This window comes from Alexandromys fortis, unplaced genomic scaffold (genome assembly GCF_014885135.2).
Source record: "Alexandromys fortis isolate MF-2015 unplaced genomic scaffold, M_Fortis_MF-2015_v1.1 scaffold_116, whole genome shotgun sequence".
In the NCBI taxonomy this organism is placed as follows: Eukaryota; Metazoa; Chordata; class Mammalia; order Rodentia; family Cricetidae; genus Alexandromys; species Alexandromys fortis.
Genome location: NW_026067998.1, coordinates 5,706,357 through 5,713,354, shown reverse-complemented (window position 1 = coordinate 5,713,354; position 6,998 = coordinate 5,706,357).

The following is a 6,998-nucleotide window of genomic DNA, read 5'->3' as shown; positions in this document are numbered from 1 at the left end:
TCCAACACTGTAATGTGTAGACAGACATTCTACATACATGTTAATTCTCGGTTATAGGAAGTAAACTGATACACTAACAATGGCTTGTGCATATATGAGAGGTCAAGGCCTGCTTCCACAGTGTCACACTTTATCCAACACTGCGAAACCACTCCACCTAATCCACATCTGCAAATGCCTTTCCTATTAGAGTATAGGAGGCAAATACTTCAAAATACCACAAATGATAACCTGACAAACAGATCAGGTCTTGGAAGTTAGAGAACTCCATAGACACACACACACACACAAAATGCACACAAAAACGCACACGCACACACACACACACACACACACACATATGAACACTTTTGTAGTTCTCTAGCATGCTCGGTACAAATATCCTTGAACATGCACGCAATGTCACCAGGCACAAAATAAACCAGCTCTATAATAACAAGATACTTGAGCCCCGTAAATTTCTATGTCATTGAAAATCTGAGTGCTGAAAACCCTTCCTTTCTAGAACTAATTCTTTTGACTGTTTGTTTGCTTGATGTTTGTGTTTTTAGACAGGGTTTCTCTGTATCTTTATAGTCTGCCAAGTATTTATTTCATGTAGACTAGAGTTGCCTGGCCCTAACAAAGTTCCTTCTGCCTCTGCCTCCTGAGTGCTGGGATTAAAGGCGTGTGCCACCAGCACATGACTGAAATTCTTTCTTAACTGAGGCTTGATCACAGACATGATAAAATAACCAGGGCTCCTTTCTGGGTAGAAGGAGAGAAAAAAAGAAAATAAACCAATAAAACCTTTACTGGGTCTGAGAAGAGAAGTTAGATTGGTTTCTTGTGGTGAAAACAGAAAGAGGCATTATAAATAATGTCATATACTAGTCCATAAGAGGCACAACACCATTCAGAAAAAGAGGCTGCCTATAGATCAGGACAACATTTTCAATAACTCCATATCCGATAGTGGGAGAATATTCTCAATATATAAAACTCAATAACTAGATTGAAAAAGAAAACAGTCAACCACTAAAAATGAATAAAACAAAACCAGAGAATATTCAAAATGAAAACTGAAATGAATGTGAAACAAAGCAATTTTCTGAAGCCCTGCATGATTGGTGGAGGCCCAAGCAGGCTGACCAACTCTGATGCCATCAGGGCTTAGATTGTTTGACCATAGGGTCCGAACACCGAGGAGGAGTCGCCCCAGAGACTACCCCTCACACCACAGCTGATGTAAAAGCATGATGATTTTATTAATTTTGTCATGACAGTGTCCCTCAGCATTCGAGAAGCCGAGAGACCTCGAGGAGACAGAGACAGAGACTCACATTGGAGCACCGGACTGAAATCTCAAGGTCCAAATCAGGAGCAGAAGGAGAGAGAACACGAACAAGGAACTCAGGACCGCGAGGAGTGCACCCACACACTGAGAGAATGGGGATGTTCTATCGGGAACTCACCAAGGCCAGCTGGCCTGGGTTTGAAAAAAGCCCGGGATAAAACCGGTCTCGCTGAACATAGAGGGACGATGAGGACTACTGAGAACTCAAGAACAATGGCAATGGGTTTTTGATCCTATGCACGTATTGGCTTTGTGGGAGCCTAGGCAGTTTGGATGCTCACCTTACTAGACCTGGATGGAGGTGGGTGGTCCTTGGACTTTCCACAGGGCAGGGAACTGTGATTGCTCTTTGGGATGATGAGGGAGGCGGACTTGATTGGGGGAGGAGGGAAATGAGAGGTGGGGGTGGGGAAGATACAGAAATCTTTAATAATTGAAGAAATAAATAAAAAAAGAATTGCTGCTACAGGCCACTATTAATGAAGAAGGCCACAGAAGCAATAGGGCTTCTTCTTTGACTATTATGATTTGCTTATTCGAAAGGCCTATTACCAATAATTGGCTGGAGAACTGTTGTCAGATCAGATGAGGTAAGAGATCATTTTGACCCCATTTCCCAGGGACTGTATCAAAATATACGTGTATGGGTAATTGTTCAGGTACCAAGATGTTAATTGTCAACATCTTAAAGGTTATCTTGCCCCAATTTCTGGAAACATATGTGCATATATAGCTGTTAGGTCTTTGGTTCCCAGTGGAGGAGGGGAAGCACTATGGCATGGAGGCTGAGAAGGTTCAGAATTGTCAGAAATGGCTTCAGAATTGTCTTAAAGTTTTACAAGATCCAATGCTTTCAGACCACACACACCAACAAGTACTCCACCAGCTGGTTCTGCAGAAGCAGATGTCATCCCTAAATAGGACAGGTCTTTTTTATCTACCTGGAGCTTGTAACTTGGAGGTGCTGTGATTGCAGTAAGCACTGCCAGCTCTCCTGGGAGACTCACCTGGTGGGGTTTGGGGGCGAGGGTGAGGGTGGCACAGTGGTGCTCTCTCAAGCTACAAGCCTAAAGGTAGAGTCTGGCAAACTTTAGAGAAATATATGAACATAAAAGAACACCAGGAAGGAAGGGAAACATGGAGATATTTTCATAGTATTAAAAATACATGCACATACAATTTTCTACTAAGATGGCAACTGTCTCTTTTTTTTATTATTGTCTTTAGTCTCCACAAAGAAAGCCACTGTCTTTGTGATTTATTTCCAAGATGCAAGTACATCCTCGGTTTCAGTATTATTTGTTGGATGCATGAATGGACTCTTGGCTCTTCCAACCATGTCAACATAATTCACTAGAGGAGGCAGAAGGTCTGTGTGCATGAGAAATGTTGCTGTTTGTTCCAACTATTTTATTATTTTTCTCCAAAAATATATTAGAATTAAAATGAAAAAAATGTAAAAGTGCAGAGATATTTCATGGTAGAGTCAACAGTCTCTGGAATTCCTAAATCATGCCATACATAACTGACACATTTTTCTCATTAGTATTTTTCATGCATCTTTCCACAAAGGTGTTTCTTCCTCATTTTGAGACTTCCTACAACGGATACTTTGGTATAGGAGTATTTTAAGGTAGCACTTTATAAAGTAGACTTCCACAATCTTACAACAAAAGAAAAAAATCAGTTGGGTTGTTTTGGGAAAAGTGGACAGCAAACTTTTTATGTTTGTAAAAATTCAAGTGATCTTCTTAGTTTAAGACTATGACTAGGGCTTGGCTTACACAAGTGTCTTGGCAGTGACAGCTGTTATTTCAGACTCCACTGTCATCTTTATATTAAAAGGGGTCATGATGTGGGTCATTGTTTACTTGAGTCATTTTCTATGGTTTGGCCCCTTAAGACAAAATAGATGTTGGTCTTTTTTTCATATACAATCTTCATAGTCAACATCATCACATCATGCATTTATTGAATCAAAGCATGTGTCATGTTCATGCTACTGGTCTACTGAGTGAAGAGCACAGAATATGGTTGAATATTGAGAGCCTAAGAGATAATAAACAGAAAGGTTCTGATTCTACTAGAATTATTCTATAGTGTATGGATGGGCTCAAAAAAAATGAGAGATGCAGTTTTGCCACGAATTACTGCTTTTCATTTCTGTGGGATGCAGGTTGGCTAGTAAAATTTGCCTGGGTTTACATTGGTTTCCAACAGCTACACTAAATACTGACTTCTCAAAGTAATATATAAGAAGAGTTAGCACTCTAAACAGTAGGCATTCATGAATGTGATCTATGGAATGATGTAAAAACTTGGAGTTGTTCCCCAAACCTTTGAGACTCACTTTCTAAGTGCAGAAAATGAGAGGAACATAACAGGCAGAGTCTCTAGGGAATGGAGCTCTTGATTCATTTATCACTTAATAAACAGTGGCTGTGCTTTGTTTCCAGAGCCTGATTGCCTCAAAGTGTTGGTCATTCAATACAGGAGAACACTGGTGCACACATTTTCTGTGAACTGGACAATAATAAGAAAGAAGAACTCTGCTCCTCAGAACTCCTCTGATGCTTGGAAAATTATCAGCTGAACATCTTGCTGAATATTAGATGGACTATATTTGTGCTTCCGCCTGTAAGAAATGGAGGACAAACAGGGGTTCCTCTTTTATTTAGAGGTACTGTTCAAACTGTAAAAAACTGAGGATAACTGGTAGAAGGTATTTATTTACCTGTTTCTTTGTTACCCAGGGCTGTTGCTTTCCGAGGAAGTTGGGCAGTGGATTGTACTTCTACACATGTTTTCCAAGCCTGTAGTACCTTGAAGTGTTGCTTAACATCTTCATGCAATTTGCATGAGGCATGTAAATTACAGAGCATGTGAGATGATGCATTGGATTAAAGAAAGAACACATTGGAATTTCTGTTTTTATTTATTTTTAGGGAAAAGTGCATCGTCTATTATCCAGAGACTTTGTGTGCTAACCGCAAGCAGTAAATTACTCAGTATTAATCCCAGCCCTGGCACAGAATCATGGGGATGTGTTGGAAGTATGTCCTCTTCTTGTTACAATTGGCAACTACTGATTTGGTGAATGTGCCAGGTCTACTACCCACCTTTGTCTACACTCACACTCATAAATTAGACTCAAAACTTGAAAAATATCCTACAAAAGACCTAACTTGGCCTTGTTTGTTTGTTTTGCACAAGCACAAGTTAAAGATAAGGAAGAACTCAATTTTCCCTAACTGCGTATTAGCTACAAATCTCAGTGTTGTGTGATAAAGTTAATGACAATTTGGGTAATTCTGGCAAGACACCGTTCCATTAAGGTAGTTATGATCAGAAATACTGATGATACCCACCACTGGGGACAGTTCCTGCATTGAGCAGTAGACTTGAGACTTTAGCTGACAGAAGCAATGGTCAGAAATAAGACATTAACTGTACAGTAAGTACATCCTTCTTTTCTTCTGTTAAAAAGTGCCTGCAATCTTTCCACTCTTCTCCTTTAATCCTTTCTTGTGTCCAGATCTATTATTAGCAAGCTTCCGGCTTTAATGTCTTCAATTTCAAACTCTTGACTGTGGTGGCATAGGGTTCTGTGGTCTGAATGACCAATCCCTCTCTCTTCAGTGTTCCTCACTGCTTGCTATCGCCATCCTGGCATTGTGTTTGTAGCACACATTTGTTTCTGTTTTAAGACTGTTCTGCCTTCTATTTTGTCTTCTATGTGTAGTTTCCATGTAATCCTACAGTTAGTATAGGAAATGTTTCCCACTTCCGAAGGCCGGTGATAAGTGGAGCTTTCCCCTTCACTTTAGTAGATAGTGCAATCTGTACTTCCAGATCCAATGAGAAGACAACCTTTATATATATTCCAAGAAACCTCATCCACAAATCAAGCTTCTGATTTTTTTTATGAGTTTTAGCTTTCTTTTTCTGACACCACCATAATTAAGTTACTTGAGATTACTAGTTACTTGTATAATTTAATGAACATGCTGGCTCAGATAAATAATGTTTCTATGTTCAGAAAGGAGCTCCAAGTAAGATTTATTTTATATTTTTAACCAGAAAGTTGCTTCTAGATTATATTAATCAAATAATATTTTACTTGGGCACTTGGTTTTATTTCTAGCAAGCCACTAGGAAACACAACTTCTAAGTGTCAGCATACTCTGAATGCTCTTGAGTCTCTGTTGTGTGTCTTGGTTTTTGAGATTAGCTTTCTTCTAATAGTTAGGCTGCTCAACTGGGAGTCTCACCTTCATTTATTATTTTTCTTACTGAAAATATCATTAGAGTGGCCATCTACATCACCATTGAAAGTGAAAAGGTAGGGCATCTTTTGTAAGCAATGCTGAGACATTCATTAATAATTTTTTGGTTTGTCCTGGGGAAAGGGGGGGTCAGCAAGGTGTTTGTCCCTGAGAGGTCTGTTTCTACATTGTGATCACTTTGAGCCTCCAGCTTCCTTTTATAATATTATGTAATTATATTCATTATAATATTATGTGTTATATAACATTATACACTCATCCATATTATAATATTCCAGGAAAGTTTTCACCTCATCTCATTACTTTCAGGTCATAATTGGTTCTGGGCTTCAAATAACAAAGTAAACAATCTGGTAGAAACAGTGCTAGCTATAGGCAACAAACTCCAAGTGTTACAACAGTACATACAAATCTTTCTTTACATATACTTCCCAGTTATACAGTATCTTCTTTTAGTATTTTTTTTACAATTTTCTTTCATTATTAAGAATTTATAGCTCAATAAAAGCAACAAAAAAGAATTCATTTACAAATCATATTAATATGTAATGCATACTAATAATACATCACATATATGTGTATATATACATATATATATATTTAATGCTTAATAATACATGTTCCTGATATAAATTACCAAGTTCTTCTCTTTCCAGAGGAGTGATTAGTCATGCCAAGATGAAACTGACTTAAAATAAACCTAAGACCCTGAGACACACAGAGGTCAGGAGCTACTGAGGAAGCTGATGCCTTGGCGGAAGGTCATCTACATGCAGTTGGGAAAGGTTTTGGCTTTTTCCAGATGTGCTGTGCAGTAAGGGATAAACAGAGATTAATATGCTCAATCACTCCTCGTGAAGTTTCTGGTGTTTTATTCCACTAGCTGAAGCCGGTAGGACACTGGCTAGAGCAACTTCTCAGAACATATTAACACAGGCATGAATGGAGAAGATCTAGAAAGTTGAAGTTCAAGTGAAGAATCATCAGAAATTCATTAAAAAAAATCAGACTCAGTGTACATCCCAAGTTTAAAGTTTGAGTCTCACAAATTATATTTTTTTCAGTGAAGTGTCCTAGCTGGGGACATCCCCATGGACACCTGGGAACCCCTCTAGAGTCACGCCTTTTGCCAACCCCACAATGCCTTAAGAAGAACTAAGATATCTTCTTTCCTGCTCCCATATCCGTCCTTCCTCCATCTCAACCATCCTACTCTCCCAAGCTCTCCCCAACCCTCCCCTTCTCCCTTCTCTCTCTGCCTCTCCCCTTTCCACTGCCCCACCCCACTCCCATGCTCCCAACTTTTGCCTGGTGATCTTATCTGCTTCCAATTTCTAGGAGGATCTATATATGTTTTTCTTTGGGTTCACCTTATT